The sequence below is a fragment of the Coregonus clupeaformis genome, chromosome 23 (genome assembly GCF_020615455.1).
Source record: "Coregonus clupeaformis isolate EN_2021a chromosome 23, ASM2061545v1, whole genome shotgun sequence".
In the NCBI taxonomy this organism is placed as follows: domain Eukaryota; kingdom Metazoa; phylum Chordata; class Actinopteri; order Salmoniformes; family Salmonidae; genus Coregonus; species Coregonus clupeaformis.
The window spans coordinates 16,232,639-16,256,409 of NC_059214.1; the positions used below are offsets into that span (position 1 = coordinate 16,232,639).

The window sequence follows — 23,771 nt, forward strand, 5'->3', positions numbered from 1 at the left end:
CCTCCGGGAGCCCCCACGAGTGAGGGAACAGAAATTCATCGTCGTCGTCGTCATCTTCCTCCGACTCCTCTGTGTAAAACTGCTCTCATTCCTGCTCCCATGGTTGTAGGGACTCCACCTGGAACCCCCACGGGTGCAATGGTCGGGGCTCTTCTCTCTAGATCCCCAACCACCCCTTTAGCCCCCTCAATTTTTTTTATTGGGGCTGCCTCTCTGGCTTCCTCTTCGCCCAGGGTCCTTTTCCAGCGAAAATCTCCTCCCAAGAACACAATTTCCCCACCTGTGCCCAGGGTGTTTGCTCCTCCTGGGCACGCTGCTTGGTCCGTTGGTGGTGGGATCTTCTGTCACGGTCGTTGAGAGACGGGTCAGACCAAGGTGCAGCGTGGTATGCGTACATGTTTATTAAGATGAATAAACACTTGACAAAATAACAAAACAACGAAAACGTGAAGTCCTATGGGCTATCCACACAACAAGCCTAACAGGAACATAAAAACAAGATCCCACAACTAAGGTTCGGCAACCAGGCTACCTAAGTATGATTCCCAATCAGAGACAACGAGCGACAGCTGCCTCTGATTGGGAATCACACTCGGCCAAACATAGAAATATAAAACTAGATCTAAACATAAATATAACAATCACATAGATCACAACTGAAACTCACACCCTGACCCAACCAACAAGAGTTCTCTAGATCAGGGCGTGACAGTACCCCCCCAAAGGTGCGTACTCCGGCCGCACCAACCTGACTCATTAGGGGAGGGTCCGGGTGGGCATTCAGCCTCGGAGGCGGCTCTGGCTCCGGGCATGACGACCTCTCCCTCTCTGCCTCCCCGTTGCACCCCTGGTCTGGTCTGGACCTCGGCACGATGCTTCCCCTCTCCTTCCTCCCACAATGCACCAAGCCCTGTCTGGACCCAGGTGTGGGAGTCCCCGAACCTGGAGAGGGGCTGACGTCTGGGCCTGGATCGGCAATCCTCCCGCGATGCACCAAGCCCTGTCTGGACCCTGGTGTGGGAAGCCCCGACCCTGGAGAAGGGCTGACGTCTGGGCCTGGAGTGGAGCCGCTGACCGGAGCTGAACTGGACCCCGGTGGAGCGGACTGCTCTGGCTCCGGAGTGGAGCCGCTGACCGGAGCTGGACTGGGCACCGGTGGAGCGGACTGCTCTGGCTCCGGAGTGGAACCGCTGACCGGAGCTGGATTGGGCACCGGTGGAGTGGACTGCTCTGACTCTGGAGTGGAGCCGCTGACCGGAGCTGAACTGGACCCCGGTGGAGCGGACTACCCTGGCTCCGGAGTAGAGCCGCTGACCGGAGCTGAACTTGACCCCGGTGGAGCGGACTGCTCTGGCTCGGAGTGGAGCTGCTGACCGGAGCTGGACTAGGCACTGGTGGAGCGGACTGCTCTGGCTCCGGAGGGGAGCCGCTGACCGGAGCTGAACTGGGCACCGGTGGAGCGGACTGCTCTGGCTCCGGAGTGGAGCCGCTGAACGGAGCTGGATTGGGAACACGCACCACTGGTCTGGTGCGAGGAGCAGGCACGGGTCGTGCCGGACTGGAGACACGCACCACTGGTCTGGTGCGGGGAGAAGGTACGGGCCGTACTGGTGCGGGGAGCAGGTGCGGGGAGCAGGTACGGGGCGTACTGGACTGGGAACACGCACCACTGGTTTGGTGAGGGGAGCAGGTACGGGGCGTACCGAGCTAGCGACACGCACCACTAGTCTGGTGCGGGGAGCAGGTACGAGCCATACCGGACCGGATACACGCACCACTGGTTTGGTGCGAGAAGCAGGCACGGGTCGTGCCGGACTGGGAACACGCACCACTGGCTTGGTGTGAGGAGCAGGCACGGGCGTACCGGGCTGGGAACTGGCATTGGAGATCGACCACGACTGTTCCAGTCCTTCTCTCTCCACCGCCAATCCCCATCCAGTGAGGACTCCTCCAGGAGCCCCCACGAGTGAACCCCCACGGGTGCAATGGTCGGGGCTCTTCTCTCTCGATCCTCGACCACCCCTTTGCCCCCCCAATTTTTTTTATTGGGGCTGCCTCTCGGGCTTCCTCTTCGCCCAGGGTCCTTTTCCAGCGAAAATCTCCTCCCAAGAACACAATTTCCCCACCTGTGCCCAGGGTGTTTGCTCCTCCTGGGCACGCTGCTTGGTCCGTTGGTGGTGGGATCTTCTGTCACGGTCGTTGAGAGACGGGTCAGACCAAGGTGCAGCGTGGTATGCGTACATGTTTATTAAGATGAATAAACACTTGACAAAATAACAAAACAACGAAAACGTGAAGTCCTATGGGCTATCCACACAACAAGCCTAACAGGAACATCAAAACAAGATCCCACAACTAAGGTTCGGCAACCAGGCTACCTAAGTATGATTCCCAATCAGAGACAACGAGCGACAGCTGCCTCTGATTGGGAATCACACTCGCCAAACATAGAAATATAAAACTAGATCTAAACATAAATATAACAATCACATAGATCACAACTGAAACTCACACCCTGACCCAACCAACAAGAGTTCTCTAGATCAGGGCGTGACAGTACCCCCCAAAGGTGCGTACTCCGGCCGCACCAACCTGACTCATTAGGGGAGGGTCCGGGTGGGCATTCAGCCTCGGAGGCGGCTCTGGCTCCGGGCATGACGACCTCTCCCTCTCTGCCTCCCCGTTGCACCCCTGGTCTGGTCTGGACCTCGGCACGATGCTTCCCCTCTCCTTCCTCCCACAATGCACCAAGCCCTGTCTGGACCCAGGTGTGGGAGTCCCCGAACCTGGAGAGGGGCTGACGTCTGGGCCTGGATCGGCAATCCTCCCGCGATGCACCAAGCCCTGTCTGGACCCTGGTGTGGGAAGCCCCGACCCTGGAGAAGGGCTGACGTCTGGGCCTGGAGTGGAGCCGCTGACCGGAGCTGAACTGGACCCCGGTGGAGCGGACTACCCTGGCTCCGGAGTAGAGCCGCTGACCGGAGCTGAACTTGACCCCGGTGGAGCGGACTGCTCTGGCTCCGGAGTGGAGCTGCTGACCGGAGCTGGACTAGGCACTGGTGGAGCGGACTGCTCTGGCTCCGGAGGGGAGCCGCTGACCGGAGCTGAACTGGGCACCGGTGGAGCGGACTGCTCTGGCTCCGGAGTGGAGCCGCTGAACGGAGCTGAACTTGACCCGGTGGAGCGGACTGCTCTGGCTCCGGAGTGGAGCTGCTGACCGGAGCTGGACTAGGCACTGGTGGAGCGGACTGCTCTGGCTCCGGAGGGGAGCCGCTGACCGGAGCTGAACTGGGCACCGGTGGAGCGGACTGCTCTGGCTCCGGAGTGGAGCCGCTGAACGGAGCTGGATTGGGAACACGCACCACTGGTCTGGTGCGAGGAGCAGGCACGGGTCGTGCCGGACTGGAGACACGCACCACTGGTCTGGTGCGGGGAGAAGGTACGGGCCGTACTGGTGCGGGGAGCAGGTGCGGGGAGCAGGTACGGGGCGTACTGGACTGGGAACACGCACCACTGGTTTGGTGAGGGGAGCAGGTACGGGGCGTACCGAGCTAGCGACACGCACCACTAGTCTGGTGCGGGGAGCAGGTACGAGCCATACCGGACCGGATACACGCACCACTGGTTTGGTGCGAGAAGCAGGCACGGGTCGTGCCGGACTGGGAACACGCACCACTGGCTTGGTGTGAGGAGCAGGCACGGGGCGTACCGGGCTGGGAACTGGCATTGGAGATCGACCACGACTGTTCCAGTCCTTCTCTCTCCACCGCCAATCCCCATCCAGTGAGGACTCCTCCAGGAGCCCCCACGAGTGAACCCCCACGGGTGCAATGGTCGGGGCTCTTCTCTCTCGATCCTCGACCACCCCTTTGCCCCCCCAATTTTTTTTATTGGGGCTGCCTCTCGGGCTTCCTCTTCGCCCAGGGTCCTTTTCCAGCGAAAATCTCCTCCCAAGAACACAATTTCCCCACCTGTGCCCAGGGTGTTTGCTCCTCCTGGGCACGCTGCTTGGTCCGTTGGTGGTGGGATCTTCTGTCACGGTCGTTGAGAGACGGGTCAGACCAAGGTGCAGCGTGGTATGCGTACATGTTTATTAAGATGAATAAACACTTGACAAAATAACAAAGCAACGTAATGTGAAGTCCTATGGGCTATACTCACAACAAGCCAAACAGGAACACAAACAAGATCCCACAACTAAGGTAGGCAACCAGGCTGCCTAAGTATGATCCCCAATCAGAGACAACGAGCGACAGCTGCCTCTGATTGGGAATCACACCCGGCCAAACATAGAAATATAAAACTAGATCTAAACATAGATATAACAATCACATAGATCACAACTGAAACTCACACCCTGACCCAACCAACAAGAGTTATCTAGATCAGGGTGTGACATGGACGAAGTAGTCTTCTGTAGGGGAGAGTTTTGTAAAGATCCCCGATGCTCAATCTGAACATTAACACACATCGCTGAGCTGAATACTTATATAAATAAGGAATTTCTGTTTTTTAAATGTTATAAATTAGCAGAAATTTATAAAAACCTGTTTTTACTTTGTCATTATGGGGTATTGTGTGTAGATTGATGAGGAAAATGTTTTATTTAATCAATTTTAGAAAATGGCTGTAAAGTAACAAATTGTGGAAGAAGGGAAGGGGTCTGAATACTTTCCAAATGCACTGTATACACACCTTGAAAGAGTTAGTGTTCCCACATAGCCATATCTCCATGTTACAGTGCTTGTTTACGGAAAACAGACGTAAGACAAGAGGCGACCACCTGTGCTAATTAGCTATCTAACGTTAGCTGAAGTTTGTAGTGGCTGTTTAAAGAAAACTGAACCATGGATTACAACCATATAATGTCGCTCAAACAGGGGGAACTAACAAAGAGTCACTGACAACAACCAAAACGAAACAGGTGGGGTTATAGGAGGGGTTCTGAACAACACTCATGGGGTGTCCACAGAAAGTTGACTAGCAACAACAACTGGAACCTAAAAGACACCCACCATGAGCGCCCACTAAATTTGCCCAAGAAGAGGCAAACAAAACAAAAACCCACACCAAACTTAAAGACAGGATGCAAACCAAAAAGTGGAGCAAAACGAAAACAGGGAAGATCAGACAAAGGAATGTTTTTCTATAAATCAAATAGGGGGCGCTACCTAAAGGTGTTTGTATTTGTATTCATTAGGGATCCCCATTAGCTGCTGCCTAGGCAGCTACTACTCTTCCTAGGGTCCAAACACATTAAGGGACTTACATTACACACAAAAAAGATAAAACAGTACATCATAACATTATTACACCACTACATATCTACAATACAAAATGTATAATACCACCATACAACAACATTGCAATGTACGTGTGTGTAGAGTGCGTGTGCTAGCGTGTCTGTACTTGTGTCTCTCTTCACAGTCCCCGCTGTTCCATAATATGTTTTTTTATCTGTTTTATAAATCTGATTCTACTGCTTACATCAGTTACCTGATGTGGAATAGAGTTCCATGTACTCATGGCTCTACTGTATGTAGTACTCTGCACCTCCCATAGTCTGTTCTGGACTTGGGGATTGTGAAGAGACCTCTGGTGGCATGTCTTGTGGGGTATGCCTGGGTGTCCGAGCTGTGTGGTAGTAGTTTAAACAGACAGCTCGGTGCATTCAGTTCGTCAACACTTCTTACAAAAACAAGTAGTGATGAAGTCAATCTCTCCTCCACTTTGAGCCATGAGAGATTGGCATGCATATCATTAATGTTAGCTCACCGTGTACATTTCAGGGCCAGCCGTGTTGCCCTGTTCTGAGCCAATTGTAATTTTCCTAAGTCCCTCTATGTGGCACCTGACCACACGACTGAACAGGTGCGACAAAATTAGGGCCTGTAGGACCTGGCTTGTTGATAATGTTGTTAAGAAGGCAGAGCAGCGCTTTATTATGGACAGACTTCTCCCCATCTTAGCTACTGTTGTATCAATTTGTTTTAACCATGACTGTTTACAATCCAGGGTTACTCCAAGCAGTTTAGTCACCTCAACTTGCTCAACTTCCACATTATTCATTATGGGATTTAGTTGAGGTTTAATGAATGATTTGTCCCAAATACAATGCTTTTTGTTTTTTAAATATTGAGGACTAACTTATTCCTTGCCACCCATTCTGAAACGAACTGCAGCTCTTTGTTAAGTGTTGCAGTTATTTCAGTCGCTGTAGTAGCTGACGTGTATAGTGTTGAGTCATCCGCATACATAGACGCACTGGCTTTACTCGTTAGTAAAGATTGAAAAAAGTAAGGGGCCTAGACAGCTGCCCTGGGGAATTCCTGATTCTAACTGGATTATGTTGGAGAGGCTTCCATTAAAGAACACCCTATGTGTTGTGTTAGACAGGTAACTCTTTATCCACAATATAGCAGTGGGTGTAAAGCCATAACACATAAGTTTTTCCATCAGCAGACTATGATCGATAATGTCAAAAGCCGCACTGAAGTCTAACAAAACAGCCCCCACAATCTTTGTATCATCAATTTCTCTCAGCCAGTCATTTGTGTAAGTGCTGTAGTTATTGAATGTCCTTCCCTATAAGCGTGCTGAAAGTCTGTTGTCAATTTGTTTACTGTAAAATAGCATTGTATCCGGTCAAACATAATTTTTTCCAAAAGTTTACTAAGGGTTGGTAACAGGCTGATTGGTCGGCTATTTGAGCCAGTAAAGGGGGCTTTACTATTCTTAGGTAGCGGAATGACTTTTGCTTCCCTCCAGGCCTGAGGGGGCACACTTTCTAGTAGGCTTAAATTGAAGATATGGCAAATAGGAGTTGCAATATCGTCCGCTGTTATCCTCAGTAATTTTCCATCCAAGTTGTCAGACTCCAGTGGCTTGTCATTGTTGATAGACAATAATGTTTTCACCTCTTCCACACTCACTTAACGGAATTCAAAATTACAATACTTGTCTTTCATAATTTGGTCAGATATACTTGGATAGGTAGTGTCTGTTGTAGCGTTTGTTGCTGGCATGTCATGCCTAAGTTTGTAATCTTGACAATTAAAAAATCATTAAAGTAGTGGGTTTTGCAATGAATGAGCCATCTGATTCAATGAATGATGGAGCCGAGTTTGCCTTTTTGCCCAAAATGTAATTTAAGGTGTTCCAAAGCTTTTTACTATCTTTCTTTGTTTCATAGTAGTTTCTTCTTTTTATTCAGTTTAGTCACATGATTTCTCAATTTGCAGTACGTTTGCCAATCGGTTGTGCTGCCAGAGTTATTTGCCATACCTTTTGCCTCATTCATCTCAACCATACAATTGTTCTATTCCTCATCAAGCCAAGGGGATTCAACCATTTTTACAGTCATTTTCTTAATGGGTGCATGCTTATTAGTAACTGGAATAAGCAACTTCATAAATGTGTCAAGTGCAGCGTCTGGTTGCTCCTCATTGCACACGACAGACCAGCAAATATTATTGACATCAACATAAGAATCACTACAAAACGTATTGTTGTTAGGCCTACTGCTGCTAGGTAGCTCTCTCTCTGCTCTTCCCCTCCCCTCTGTTTGTCCTTGATTGCAGGAGTGAAGTCTGGTGTGCGGGAGTCAGGGTTCCAGCTGCAGCTCATTCACCATAATCACCTCAGCCCTTTAAGACCCGGTCAAACTTGCCACTCATCGTCAGATCATAGTCAAGACAACCATGTTAGTCTCGCTGCCGACTCAACCTGTCTGTTTTCGCGCTTGTGTTTTTGGACTGTTTATTTACTTTTTCTCCTGTGCCACAGATATTTGGAACCTGACTCCTGCCTCCGCTTCACTCCTGCCACCACCATCCTGCTCTCCACTATCGGACCTCTCCTTTGGACTCCCCACGGACACTAGGACATTACGGTACCACACCTGCCCTGACCTGGATCTGTACCCTCACTGTAACCTGGACTTGCTCTTCCCCATTTATTGGAAACCTGGACTATTGAACATTATAATAAACCTGTTAAAACTTCTCTGGCTTGGTGTACTTGTCTGCATTTGGGTTCTATCCAGTTAAATCATAACAGTATGATCTGACCAACATGAACCCAGCAGACAGTAGCTCGGATACCACCCCAGAGTGCACTCAAATTTGGACTGCCATAGCCAATCAGGGCATTTTACTTGGCCGACATGATACCCTGTTTAAGACGATTGCTGAGGACAGTCAGGTGCTGCTTAATCAGGTTCAATTACTCACCAATCAAGTGTCTGCCCTTACTACCCCTTCAGCCCAGATCAGAGAGCCTTTTGTTCCTGCTCCAGAGCGCTATGACGGGAACATGGGAACCTGTGGCGAGTTTTTGACTCAATGCTCGCTAGTGTTTGAACAACAGCCCCTCACCTACGCCTCAGAAAGAGCCCGTATTGCCTACCTTATCAACTCTACTAGCGGTTCCGCTCGTGCCTGGGGATCCGCGGTCTGGGAGAGTCAGTCGGACATTTGCAACGTTTACGTGGCCTTCACCACGGAGATGAGGAAGGTTTTTGACCACCCCGTACGAGGCAAGGAGGCTGCGAAACGGTTGTTTTCTCTTCGGCAGGGGGGTTCGTAGTGTGGCGGAGATGGCAGTGGAGTTTCGGACTTTAGCAGCAGTGAGTGGTTGGAATGACGAGGCATTACAAGGAGTGTTCATCAATGCTTTGTCTGAGACTTTAAAGGATGAATTGGTGTCATATGATGAATCGCCTACGCTGGATAATCTTATTTCACTCACTATCAGGTTGGATAATCGGATTCGGGGAGCGCCGCCGGGAGAGGAGTGTCTGTCATCAACAAACTCCTCCCTGCATCTTCCCTACGGAGAGAGCCGTGTCTTCCCGAGTCGATACGAGGAGCACTGAACCCGAAGCCATGGAGGTGGGTCGTGCACGGTTGTCCTCAGAGGAGCGTGCACGTCGTATTCAGGCTCGGGTCTGCCTGTATTGTGGAGAAGCTGGTCATTTCGTTCCTTCCTGCCCAGTTCGTCCGGGAAAAGGCCCGGCTCATCATTAATGGGAGAAGTTTTGGTGAGCCGAGCAGCGGATTCTTCCTCTTCTCCCCGCATTCTGCTCCAGGCATCCCTCCAGTGGCAGTCTCAGAATTTCTCGGTTAGTGCGCTGATTGACTCTGGTGCCGACGAAAGCTTTTTGGATAGAGAGTGGGCTCAACAGATGGATTTGGAGACTGTTCCTATGGACTGTCCGCTGCAGGCTAAGGGTCTAAATGGACAATTGTTGACCCGTATTACCCATCAGACTGTTCCTGTGTGTCTTAGAGTGTCGGGAAATCATCAGGAGAACATTCAATTCCATATTATCGACTGCCCACAGACCCCCTGGTCCTTGGTATCCCCTGGCTCATAAGACACAATCCACACATTGATTGGGTGACAGGTAGCATTGTTTCATGGAGCACTTTTTGTCATGTGAATTGTTTGTGTTCTGCTCAGACTCCTGCCAGTACTGTGCCTCAACCTCCACTGGAGTCCATGGATCTTTCTGCTGTTCCTGACGCGTATCATGACCTGGCATCCGTTTTCTGCAAACACAGAGCTACTTCTCTTCCTCCTCACCGGCCTTATGACTGCGCCATTGACCTCCAGCCAGGAGCCCCGCTCCCCAGCAGTCGCCTGTACAATCTCTCCCGGCCGGAGACGGAGGCTATGGAGAACTACATTCGGGACTCCTTGGCGGCAGGTATTATGCGTCCTTCCTCGTCACCTGTAGGAGCAGGATTCTTTTTTGTTGCTAAGAAGGATAAGACCCTCAGACCCTGTATTGATTACCGTGGACTTAACAATATCACCATTAAGAACAAGTATTCTCTGCCTTTGATTAATTCTGCTTTTCCCCTCCTTCATGGTGCTACCATCTTTACGAAACTTGATCTACGAAATGCGTATCACCTGGTGCGCATTCGTAAAGGTGATGAATGGAAGACTGCCTTCAACACACCCTTGGGACATTTTGAGTATCTGGTCATGCCTTTTGGTTTGTCTAATGCCCCTGCTGTTTTTCAGGCACTCGTGAATGATGTCCTTCGGGACATGTTGAATCGTTTTGTTTTTGTCTATCTGGATGATATCCTGATTTTCTCAGAGTCCTCCCAGGAACATGAACTACATGTGCGCCAGGTGTTGCAAAGGTTGTTGGAGAACAAACTATTTGTGAAGATGGAGAAATGTGAATTTCATGTGTCTGAGACCTCTTTTTTGGGTTACATAATCGCTCAGGGGGAGTTGCGGATGGACCCAGCTAAGATCTCTGCAGTCACGGACTGGCCAGCCCCCTCCACCCGCAAACAACTTCAACGATTCCTGGGGTTTGCGAACTTCTACAGGAGGTTCATCAAGGACTACAGCCGCATTGCGGCACCACTCACCGCTCTCACCTCCATCTCACTACCGTTCGCTTGGAATGAAGGGGCCGAATCAGCGTTCGAAGAACTGAAACATCGCTTCGCCTCGGCTCCCATTCTGATGCAGCCGGACCCAGACCGCCAGTTTGTCGTGGAGGTGGATGCATCCGACACTGGGGTAGGTGCGGTTTTGTCACAACGTTTTCCTGAAGATAACAAACTGCATCCCTGTGCTTTTCTTTCACGGAAGCTTTCTCAGGCAGAGAGGAATTATGATGTTGGCAATCGTGAACTGCTCGCCGTTAAGCTGGCTCTCGAGGAGTGGCGGCATTGGTTGGAGGGGGCGGAACAACCCTTCATCGTTTGGACGGATCACAAGAATCTGGCATACATCCAGTCAGCTAAGCAGCTCAATCCCCCGTCAAGCCAGGTGGGCACTATTTTTTGGGAGATTCAATTTTTCTCTGTCTTACCGTCCTGGGTCACGCAACGTCAAGCCTGACGCCCTGTCTCGTGTTCATTCTGCTGTTGATACTGGTAGTAACCCTGAACCCATCTTGCCTCCTACCTGCAGTATTGCGGCCATTACATGTGACATCGAAGGGATTGTTAGACAGGCTCAACATCATCAAGCTGACCCTGGGAGCGGTCCTCCTAACCGGTTGTTTGTCCCTGAGTCTGTTCGCTCCCAGGTACTTCAGTGGGCTCACTCGTCTCCCCTTACCTGTCACCCTGGAGTTACTCGGACCCTTGACTTTGTGCGACGGAAGTTCTGGTGGCCCAGGATGGAGGCGGACACTCGAGCCTTCATTGCTGCTTGTACGGTCTGTGCACGAAGTAAGAACTCCACCCAGGCCAGCGCTGGTCATCTACGACCTCTGCCAATACCCAGTCGGCCCTGGTCCCACATTGCTTTGGATTTTGTCACTGGACTTCCCCCTCGTCTGGAAAGACTGTCATTCTTACTGTGATTGATCGTTTTTCTAAGTTTGCTCATTTTTTGGCCCTACCTAAACTGCCCACTGCCAGAGAGACGGCTGATATTTTGGTTGAACATGTGTTCCGCTCTCATGGTCTGCCCACTGATATTGTCTCCGACAGGGGTCCCCAGTTTGTCTCCCAGGTATGGAAAGCTTTCTGTAAAGCTTTGGGCATCACATCCAGCCTGTCCTCTGGATATCACCCCCAGACCAACGGGCAAGCCGAGAGAGCGAACCAGGAGATGGAGACCGCTCTCCGCTGTGTCACAGGGTCTAACCCTGGGTCTTGGAGCTCCATGCTCCCCTGGGTGGAATATGCTCATAACACCTTGACTAACGCTTCCTCTGGTTTGTCTCCCTTTCTGTGTGCTCTGGGTTATCAACCTCCCCTGTTCCCTTCTCAAGAGAGGGAACTGGCGGTACCCTCGGTGCAGTCCCACATGCGCCGCTGCTTCAAGGTCTGGAGGAAGGCCAGGGTAGCTCTGTCCCGAGCTTCGCATACATGCAGAGGCAAGCCAACCGTCACCGGTCCCAGGCTCCCGGTTACTCTCCTGGTCAAGAGGTATGGCTTAAGTCACGTGATCTTCCATTGAAAGTAGAATCTAAGAAGATGGCGCCGCGTTTTATAGGACCGTTCAAGATACTGTCTATTGTTAACCCCTGCGCGGTTAAGCTACAGCTTCCTGCCTCCCTACGGGTTCATTCCACTTTTCATGTATCCCAGATCAAGCCTGTGTCTGTCAGCCCTCTGTGCCCGCCCTCTCGTCCCCCTCCTCCGCCCCGGATCGTGGGTGGGGGTCCTGTCTACACTGTCCGGCGACTTCTGGATGTTCGCCGCCCGGGGTCGTGGTTTCCATTACCTGGTGGATTGGGAGGGTTATGGTCCTGAGGAACGTTCCTGGGTGCCCAGGAGCTTCATTGTGGATCCTGCTCTGGTCCGTGAATTTCATCGGTTACATCCCGATAAACCCTGTCGGCCGCCAGGTGGCGTCCGTAGAGGGGGGGGTACTGTTAGGCCTACTGCTGCTAGGTAGCTCTCTCTCTGCTCTTCCCCTCCCCTCTGTTTGTCCTTGATTGCAGGAGTGAAGTCTGGTGTGCGGGAGTCACGGTTCCAGCTGCAGCTCATTCACCATAATCACCTCAGCCCTTTAAGACCCGGTCAAACTTGCCACTCATCGTCAGATCATAGTCAAGACAACCATGTTAGTCTCGCTGCCGACTCAACCTGTCTGTTTTCGCGCTTGTGTTTTTTGGACTGTTTATTTACTTTTTCTCCTGTGCCACAGATATTTGGAACCTGACTCCTGCCTCCGCTTCACTCCTGCCACCACCATCCTGCTCTCCACTATCGGACCTCTCCTTTGGACTCCCCACGGACACTAGGACATTACGGTACCACACCTGCCCTGACCTGGATCTGTACCCTCACTGTAACCTGGACTTGCTCTTCCCCATTTATTGGAAACCTGGACTATTGAACATTATAATAAACCTGTTAAAACTTCTCTGGCTTGGTGTACTTGTCTGCATTTGGGTTCTATCCAGTTAAATCATAACAATTGTAAGACCTCTTACACTATAGTAAGCCCAGCCTTTGGAACTTTGGTTTTCCTAGATATGGCTACTATATTGTGATGGATTTGGATGCTACTTTAAAGAAAAGTTCTGCAGCTTTAGTAAAGATGTGGTCAATACATGTTGATGATTTCATTCCTGTGCTGTTTGTAACTACCCTGGTAGGTTGACTGATAACCTGAACCAGGTAGCAGGCACTGGTTACAGTTTGAAGCTTTTTCTTGAGTGGGCAGTCAATATTGAAATCACCCATAAAATGTTGATATCACATACATTATCAAGCATTTCACACATATGATACTGATGTTAGCACTTGGTGGTCTATAGCAGCTTCACACAAGAATGGGCTTTAGGTGAGGCAGATTAACCTGTAGCCATATTACTTCAACAGTATTAAACCTGAGATCCTCTAAGCTTTTATAGGAATGTGGTTCTTAATATAGACCGTAACACCGCTCCCATTGGCATTTCTGTATTTTCCTTAGATGTTATAAACATGTATTGCTACCACTATCATCAAAGGTATTATCTAAGTGAGTTTCAGAGATGGTCAGAATATGAATGCAATACAATATGTGCACCCAACATATTTACTGGGTCGTGTTCAGAAAGGAACCCTGTAGCAAACAGAAAACAAAAAAAGTTCAGGTTGCAACTCCCTGTATCATTTGAAATGTAACATCTTCACAACATCTGCCAGCACTGAGCCCTGAAGGACACCGTCTTTTTACAGTGATTTGTCAGTATATCCACTTTTTTATGTTTCACTTGGTCATCAAGTAACTGACTTCCTTCTCTGATATCCTCATCAGCTGACCTCTGACCCCCTTTCCTTGACCCCAAAGCTTGGTGGAACTGAGCCGCACGGCCTGGCAGGAGCCCGACCTGAACCTACCCCAAGTGAAGTCAGATGTCATCATGGCCAAGAGGCCGGTGCTGATCGGGGAGGTGGTGAACAGAGGGCAGCTGCCCAGCCTACCTCAGCACGTCCCTGTCTGCAGCTTCGATACCCACAGCAAGTACCGGGAGGAGAGGCCGCTTGCAGAACCCACGCCCGCTGCTGTGGTTTTCAGGAGCAGCCCCGTGGCTGTAACAGGTATGGGAGCCATGGCAGTTCAAGATGAGTCAACTGTAGGGGCCTGTTGAGCCGCTGTGCCTGTAGATTGATGTTGTTAGGTTCTGAACAAATAGAGTTAAAAACTCACAGACAACTAGTAAAAGCTCAAACCAAGTTTATTCACCCACTGGGTCAAACCGCTGCAAAGACGAAGACATGTTTACACAAGCACATATATTTATTCCCTCCTACTAGGAGGAGTCAACTCCTTGCACATCTAGACAGCCAATACATCTCTGTTGCTAGTCAGGAACTTAATTGGTTCCTCTCACTGGTGTAGTCATGGCCCCGCCTCCTGCCAGAACCTTCGTGGGCATGTACAGTTGAAGTCAGAAGTTTACATACACCTTAGCCAAATACATTTAAACTCAGTTTTTCACAATTCCTGACATTTAATCCTAGTAAAAAGTCCCTGTCTTAGGTCAGTTAGGATCACCACTTTATTTTAAGAATGGGAAATGTCAGCATAATAGCAGAGAGAATTATTTATTTCAGCTTTTATTTCTTTCATCACATTCCCAAACATAACGATGGTCATTATGGCCAAACAGTTCTATTTTTGTTTCATCAGACCAGAGGACATTTCTCCAAAAAGTATGATCTTTGTCCCCATGTGCAGTTGCAAACCGTAGTCTGTCTTTTTTATGGCGGTTTTGGACCAGTGGCTTCTTCTTTGCTGAGCGGCCTTTCAGGTTATGTTGATATAGGACTCATTTTACTGTGGCTATAGATTTACTGTGGCTATTTTACTGTGGCTATAGATACTTTTGTATACTTGTCCTGCACAAAGTAAATGTCCTAACCGACTTGCCAAAACTATAGTTTGTTAACAAGAAATTTGTGGAGTGGTTGAAAAACGAGTTTTAATGACTCCAACCTAAGTGTATGTAAACTTCCGACTTCAACTGTATTTGCTCTTTGCAATGGGTATTCCTCAACCTATGAGAGTAAGATCGATGTAACATTGTATTGCCAAGAAGTATGGAAAAGTCTTGAGGCCTCCTGTAGCTCAGTTGGTAGAGCATGGCGCTTGCAACGCCAGGGTTGTGGGTTCGATTCCCACGGGGGGCCAGTATGGAAAATGTATGCACTCACTAACTGTAAGTCGCTCTGGATAAGAGCGTCTGCTAAATGACAAAAAAATGTTTAAAAAATGTGAATCACGGTCATCAGACGTCTTTTGACTGAAATATAAGGTAAAACGGTTTTTCCTTCGCTTTTGTCGTTCAGATGTTTTCAGAGACACGAAAAAAACATAGCAGGTTACATAGTAGCGCTTCGTATCTACGTTTTGATGTATGGGTTGTCAGGGATTGGTCCAAATTCACGTGTCGCCACCCCCATTTCCATGAGGAGTCCTAGCTTGCTAGCTGTGTGGGATTACAACGTAACCCAACTCAGGTGTAGGCCTTTCTTAGAAGTAAGCTATGTGATTAGACTAGTAGCCTTCTGTGTTGCAGATCAGACTTCGTGAGAAGTGTGTCTGTGTTAGGCTATGTGTGGTGTGTGTTCTGGTGGGGGTGCTGTGTGAGTGTGTGGGGATGCTGCGGGCTGTGTGGTTTGTGTGTGTGTGTATGCAGGTGGCAATCTAGGCCTAATCCGTTGGGCTACTGAATACAACAACTGTGATATACAGTGCCTTCAGAAAGTAATCATACCCCTTGACTTATTCTACATTTTGTTGTGTTGCAGCCTGAATTCAAAATTGATTTATTTTTATTTTTATCTCACCCATCTACACACAATACCCCATAATGACAAAGTGAAAACATGTTTTTAGAACTTTCAGCGTATTTATTGAAAATGAAATACAGAAAAATCTAATTTACGTACAGTGGGGGAAAAAGTATTTAGTCAGCCACCAATTGTGCAAGTTCTCCCACTTAAAAAGATGAGAGAGGCCTGTAATTTTCATCATAGGTACACGTCAACTATGACAGAAAAATTGAGGAAAATAAATCCAGAAAATCACATTGGAGGATTTTTTATGAATTTATTTGCAAATTATGGTGGAAAAAAAGTATTTGGTCACCTACAAACAAGCAAGATTTCTGGCTCTCACAGACCTGTAACTTCTTCTTTAAGAGGCTCCTCTGTCCTCCACTCGTTACCTGTATTAATGGCACCTGTTTGAACTTGTTATCAGTATAAAAGACACCTGTCCACAATCTCAAACAGTCACAATCCAAACTCCACTATGGCCAAGGCCAAAGAGCTGTCAAAGGACACCAGAAACAAAATTGTAGACCTGCACCAGGCTGGGAAGACTGAATCTGCAATAGGTAAGCAGCTTGGTTTGAAGAAATCAACTGTGGGAGCAATTATTAGGAAATGGAAGACATACAAGACCACTGATAATCTCCCTCGATCTGGGGCTCCACGCAAGATCTCACCCCGTGGGGTCAAAATGATCACAAGAACGGTGAGCAAAAATCCCAGAACCACACGGGGGGACCTAGTGAATGACCTGCAGAGAGCTGGGACCAATGTAACAAAGCCTACCATCATTAACACACTACGCCGCCAGGGACGTGTCCCCCTGCTGCAGTGCAGTGCCAGACGTGTCCCCCTGCTTAAGCCAGTACATGTCCAGGCCCATCTGAAGTTTGCTAGAGTGCATTTGGATGATCCAGAAGAGGATTGGGAGAATGTCATATGGTCAGATGAAACCAAAATAGAACTTTTTGGTAAAAACTCAACTCGTCATGTTTGGAGGACAAAGAATGCTGAGTTGCATCCAAAGAACACCATACCTACTGTGAAGCATGGGGGTGGAAATATCATGCTTTGGGGCTGTTTTTCTGCAAAGGGACCAGGACGACTGATCCGTGTAAAGGAAAGAATGAATGGGGCCATGTATCGTGAGATTTTGAGTGAAAACCTCCTTCCATCAGCAAGGGCATTGAAGATGAAACGTGGCTGGGTCTTTCAGCATGACAATGATCCCAAACACACCGCCCGGGCAACGAAGGAGTGGCTTCGTAAGAAGCATTTCAAGGTCCTGGAGTGGCCTAGCCAGTCTCCAGATCTCAACCCCATAGAAAATCTTTGGAGGGAGTTGAAAGTCTGTGTTGCCCAGCGACAGCCCCAAAACATCACTGCTCTAGAGGAGATCTGCATGGAGGAATGGGCCAAAATACCAGCAACAGTGTGTGAAAACCTTGTGAAGACTTACAATAAACGTTTGACCTGTGTCATTGCCAACAAAGGGTATATAACAAGTATTGAGAAACTTTTGTTATTGATCAAATACTTATTTTCCACCATAATTTGCAAATAAATTCATAAAAAATCCTACAATGTGATTTTCTGGAGAAAAAAATTCTCATTTTGTCTGTCATAGTTGACGACCTCTCTCATCTTTTTAAGTGGGAGAACTTGCACAATTGGTGGCTGACTAAATACTTTTTTTCCCCACTGTAAGTATTTACACCACTGAGTCAATACATGTTAGAATCAACTTTGGCAGCGATTTACAGCTGTGAGTCTTTCTGGGTATGTCTCTAAGAGCTTTGCACACCTGGATTGTACAATATTTGCACATTATCCTTTTTTAAATTCATCAAGCTCTGTCAAGTTAGTTGTTTATCATTGCTAGACAGCCATTTTCATGTCTTGTCATAGAATTTCAAGCCGATTTGTCAAAACTGTAACTAGGCCACTAAGTAACATTCAATGTCGTCTTGGTAAGCAACTCCAGTGTATATTTGGCCTTGCGTTTTAGGTTATTGTCCTGCTGAAAGGTGAATTTGTCTCCCAGTGTCTGTTGGAAAGCAGACTGAACAAGGTTTTCTTCTAGGATTCTGCCTGTACTTCGCTCTATTCCGTTTATTTTTATCCTAAAAAACTCCCTAGTCCTTGCCGATGACAACTATACACATAACATGATGCAGCCACCACCATGCTTGAAAATATGAAGAGTGGTACTCAGTGATGTGTTGTGTTGGATTTGCCCCAAACATAACACTTTGTATTCAGGACATAAAGTTAAATCCTTTGCCACATTTTTTGCAGTTTTACTTTAGTGCCTTATTGTTAACAGGATGCATGTTTTGTAATATTTGTGTTCTATACAGGCTTCCTTATTTTCGGCAACTGAGTTAGGAAGGACGCCTGTATCTTTGTAGTGACTGGGTGTATTGATACTGTCACGCCCTGGCTCTGGGGACTCTTTAATGTTGAGCCAGGGTGTTAGTTTCTATGTTTAGTTTTCTAGGTTTATGTTCTAGATCGTGTTTTCTATGTTGGCCAGGGTGGTTCCCAATCAGAGGCAGCTGATTCTCGTTGTCTCTGATTGGGAACCATACTTAGGCAGCCTGTTTGGCACAGTTAATTGTGGGATCTTGATCTGTATAGGTTTGTGTTGGTGAACCTTTAGACTGCACGTATCGTTTTGTTGTTTTGTTCATGTGTTAAAGTACTCATTAAAAGATGTACGCCTATCACGCTGCGCCTTGGTCCGGTTCTTACGACGATCGTGACAGATACACCATCCAAAGTGTAATTAATACTGTAACTTCACCATGCTCAAAGGGATATTCAGCTTTTTTTTTTACCCATCTATCAATGGGTACCCTTTTTTGCAAGGCATTGGAAAACCTCTCAGGTCTTTGTGTTTGAATCTGTGCTTGAAATTCACTGCTCGACTGAGGGACCTTACAGATAAATGTATGTGTGGGGTACAGAGATGAGGTAGTCTTTCTTGAACTTATTTAGGCTTGCCATAACAAAGGTATTGAATACTTATTGACCAAGACATTTCAGCTTTTCATTTTGTATTAATTTGTACAAATGTCCACTTTCACATTATGGGGTGACACAAAATCTCAATTTAATAAATTTTAAGTTCAGACTGTAACACAACAAAATGTGGAAAAAGTCAAGGAGTGTGAATACTTTCTGAAGTCTACATTGTAGAATAATAGTGAAGACATCAAAACTATGAAATAACACATATGGAATCATGTAGTAACCGAAAAAGTGTTAAACAAATGAAAATATATTTTATATTTGAGATTCTTCAAATAGCCACCCTTTGGCTTGATGACAGCTTTGCATACTCTTTGCATTCTCTCAACCAGCTTAATGAGGCAGTCACTTGGAATGGATTTCAATTAACAGGTGTGCCTTCTTAAATGTTAATTTGTGGAATTTCTTTCCTTCTTAATGTGTTTGAGCCAATCAGTTGTGTTGTGACAAGGTAGGGGGGGTATACAGAAGATAGCCCTATTTGGTAAAAGACCAAGTCCATATCATGGCAGGAACAGCTCAAATAAGCAAAGAGAAACGACAGTCCATCATTACTTTAAGACATGAAGGTCAGTCAATACGGAACATTTCAAGAACTTTGAAAGTTTCTTCAAGTGCAGTTGCAAAAACCATCAAGCGCTATGATGAAACTTGCTCTCATGAGGACCACCAAAGGAATGGTAGACTCAGAGTTACCTCTGCTGCAGAGGATAAGTTTGTTAGAGTTACCAGCCTCAGAATTGCAGCCCAATTGTGTCCTTTGGTCTGGAGTCCAAATGTGAGATTTTTGGTTCCAACCACCGTGTCTTTGTGAGACGCAGTGTGGGTGAACGGATGACCTCCGCATGTGTATTTCCCACCGTAAAGCATGGAGGAGGAGGTGTTATGGTGTGGGGGTGCTTTGCTGTTGACACTGTCTGTGATTTATTTAGAATTCAAGGCAGACTTGGCTACCACAGCATTCTGCAGCAATACGCCATCCCATCTGGTTTGGGCTTAGTGGGACTATCATTTGTTTTTCAACAGGACAATGACCCAACACACCTCCAGGCTGTGTAAGGGCTTTTTGACTAAGAAGGAGAGTGATGGAGTGCTGCATCAGATGACCTGGCCTCCACAATCCCCTGACCTCAAACCAAATTGAGATGGTTTGGGATGAGTCGGACCGCAGAGTGAAGGAAAAGCAGCCAACAAGTGCTCAGCATATGTGGGAACTCCTTCAAGACTGTTAGAAAAGCATTCCAGGTGAAGCTGGTTGAGAGAATGCCAATCTTGTTTAAAGCTGTCATCAAGGCAAAGGGTGGCTATTTGAAGAATCTCAAAAATATTACAAAATTACTACATGATTCCATATGTGTTATTTCATAGTGTTGATGTCTTCACTATTATTCTACAATGTAGAAAAAAAGAAAGAAATAGCCTTGAATGAGTAGGTGTCCTAAAACTTTTGACCAGTAGTGTACAGCCTAAAAGTTTCTAATTAGTAAATAGTAATTCTGCTTTTTGTTCATTATTATGTAGTCCCAATTATATGTACTCTGTTACCACCCCTGGTGTGTGTGTGTGTGTGTGCACACGTGGGCGACACCTTAATCATCAGTATATCTTAACAATATGACCACCTTACTTTAAATAAATGGGTTGTACATGCTGTATATATATTTTTATTCTGTGCAGACCAATTAGCATATGAAGTATCTCATTTACATAAAATAGTATAATAAGTTGTATTCTATTTTAAATTTTCAAATTGTTACAAACTCTGTTTTGCATAAAGCATGAAGATTTGTTAATATTATGACCACCCTGGTTTAAATTACTGTAAATATGTATTCCATGCAGCCTAATTTGCTTAATATTGCATTTTAATGTAATAGATTGTACTTTAATTTGAATAATCTATGTGTTGTACTTCAGTCCTGAAAATGTAATAACAATATCACCACCCTATCTTGAGATATTGAACAAAAAGTGTTGAATTTAAGGAGCCAGGCAGGTGATTTGGTGCCATTATCATCTAGAGATTAACGTTGACCTGTCCGCAACCTTTTTGACCTTTTCCAATCACTAGCAAATAAGATATCTCAGCAATGGTCAGTCCTATCCTCATGAAATAAAGGGTTGTGTGTTCCTGGGAAGCTTCTCTATGACATGGAATACAAAGTATAACACCAGAACCAACGTTTAATTTTGTCCGCTAACACCCTAGTAAAATTACTTCAGTTTGATGGACAGCTGCCTCTGAAGCCTCTGCACCTCAGATTCCATTCTCTGAGTCTTGCTCTGCATCTGCTCCAGGATATTCTCAAGGAGCTGCTTGTGAGACTGTTTCTTCTTGAGGACTTTCGTTCTTCTGAAAGTGGCACTGAATGCATGGAGCACCTTTCTCTCCACGCACCTGACTGTTTTCACCAGCTGGTCTCTGATTATTTCCAAGTGCTTCTTTCTGTCCCGAAACTCATTCAGCTTGTTCGCCTGTCCACAAATATCCACATTCAGTGCATCTCTCTTTTCAACTAGTTTGCGGTAATACTCTCTTATGATGTTATGGGTCTCATTCCAGCTCTTGGTGGAATCCACAACAGATCTGTAAAACTCTTCCAGAGACATGGAAGGGGCAACAACATCAAAATCATACTCGCTCTCACTCTCACTCTCATCGTTGCCAATGGTGAAGATCACAGGCTCAAACGTTCCAATGGTGTCAATGTTAAACATTGTCAAACCGTTGATTCAGAATGAGAGTGCAAGAGTTGATTGAAATATGTTCCAATGTAGTTCTGTAATTATCCACCAGAGAGACAGAAAAGTCAGCTGAATCTTAGCTTGCCCAGTGAATTTTCAAATTCTCTAGGCAACAATTGAACCAAACTTTCAGAATTCTAAGGTATCTTAGATACCATAATGCAATGCCTTAGCAACAATAATTATATCATAACAGTTAAAGCAAACATTCTAAATTCTACGCTTTCCCAGGAAAAACATGTAAAACCCTTAGCAACAATGAATTATTTAATAACAACAATAATGCAAATGAATAGTTACATTAATAACAAAAGATCCCCACAACCAATAAGAGTACTTATTTGTCTTGTTATAATTGCTTGTATCATTAATTACAGATGAATACTAATATCTATTTTAGACGGAATACTGCCAATAACCACAGGGTGGCAACAAAGTCCATCTTGCAGAACATGTACTGTATGTTCAAATGAGGCAGCCTTTTGTATATTTTCATTTGGACGCAATGGACAACCTTTCTCTCCACATCTGGCAGTTTTCACCAGCTTTTCACCAGCTGGTATCTCCTAGAGCTTCTTACCTCTTTGATGTGTGTTCTCTATGCTCTTGTTGCAGGATCCTGACAGACTGGCTGGAGACAAAGCTTGGCAGAGGTGAAAGTTCAGAGGTCACAGAAAAGGAGCAGGAGGGGACACTAAGGACTCTCTGCGTCACTAACAGTCTCAGGGATGCAGGAGAGAAGACTCACAAAGTACACATCAGCATTAAGGTGGGAGCAAAAAACGGCATTACGAAAACATTTCCTACCCGAAGACTAGTGACTAGTTGAATAACTACTTTCTAGACTATGACAGATTATTATGCTGATGCATACACCAATCCCATGTAAGCCCATCTCAAGACACTTGACTTCAGACAGCAGTGTAGTTGTACTGACTGTGTCTGTGTGTGCTGTCCCTCCCAGGCGTCTCGTGGCCCGCTGAGTGAAGATGGCCTGTCCAAGATGGAGGAGGCCCAGGAGCTGCAGTGCACGGGGGCCCTGCTGATGCTGCTACACGCCCTGCCTGCCCCCAGCCCAGGGAGCGAGGACCAGGACGTGCCCCTGCTTTCCGCTCTGCTCTAGCTCAAACAGCTCCAGCAGGCAAATATCTGGGACTGCCCGTTGCCCCTCGCCATATTGGTGCCCGGCTCACACGACACACAGAAACTGGAGGAAGGTTAGGGGTACCCCAACCACACACACATGGCTGGACATCACCAGCATTATCTTACAGTGATCACTCACACAATGGAATTATTTCACAATGTAAATTAAGTCTAAGTACCAAATCTGTAACTCTACACTCTGCCTGTCTTTGCTTCTCTTCTGGTTAGAGCTGAAGGTCTGATATCAGCACGCACGTTCTTCCACATCCCAGAGACCACCAGGGACCTACAGATCTCGGAGCAGGTATGGACAACCCTCTTGAATCAAAAGAAAACAATTTAAATGGTTTCTGAGATGAGTAGCGTTGTATTGAATTGGAAGTATTCTAATGTGCTGTTTTTTGGTGTTTGTTTGCCCCCAGGTGAGCGGGGAGATGTGCTGACTCTTGGCGCGTGCCCCAGCGCCCTCCGTCCTCATCTCTCAGACCCTGGTGCACTTCGTGGATGCCTGCCTGTGCCACGACTTCAGCGTCCGTCTCTACCACCACCGGCAGGACAGAGCAGGGGCAGGGCTTGCGTGCCAACACCTGGTGTGCGCCAACACCATCACACTCTACAACACCGTGCTGGCCTTCCTGGCCGACCTAGTGTCCTCCCAGCAGCTCTCCAGCCTCTCCTGGCCCCCAGGGGAGTTTGCCCTGCCAGAGACCCCGGACGTGGTGCCTCACCTGGCCTGGATATTACCATGAAATGCTTACTTACAGCCCTTAACCAACAATACATGTATTTCTTAATAAAAAGGTAAAATAAAACAACAACAACAAAAAGGTGCTGAGAAAAAAAGAGCAGAAGTAAAATAAGATAACAGTAGGGAGGCTATATACAGGGGGGGTACCGGTGCAGAGTCAATGTGCGGGGGCACCGGCTAGTTGAGGTAGTTGAGGTAATATGTACATGTGGGTAGAGTTAAAGTGACTATGCATAAATAATTAACAGAGTAGCAGCAGCGTAAAAAGATGGGGTGGGGGTGCAAATAGTCTGGGTAGCCATGATTAGCTGTTCAGGAGTCTTATGGCTTGGGGGTAGAAG

The 23,771-nt window shown here is 47.1% G+C and overlaps 1 long non-coding RNA gene across 2 annotated transcripts; it reads left to right on the top strand.

Annotated features, from left to right (window-relative positions):
* Positions 1-21,830: 21,830 nt before the first annotated feature.
* On the top strand, positions 21,831-23,478 carry LOC121536225. Of its 2 annotated transcripts, none has more exons than XR_005994834.2 (5): positions 21,831-21,869; positions 22,152-22,305; positions 22,501-22,753; positions 22,911-22,986; positions 23,105-23,478. It is a non-coding gene; the product is annotated as an uncharacterized LOC121536225 (long non-coding RNA). The 2 variants fall into 2 exon arrangements; XR_005994833.2 differs by lacking the exon at positions 21,831-21,869 and adding an exon at positions 21,881-21,995.
* Positions 23,479-23,771: the final 293 nt, after the last annotated feature.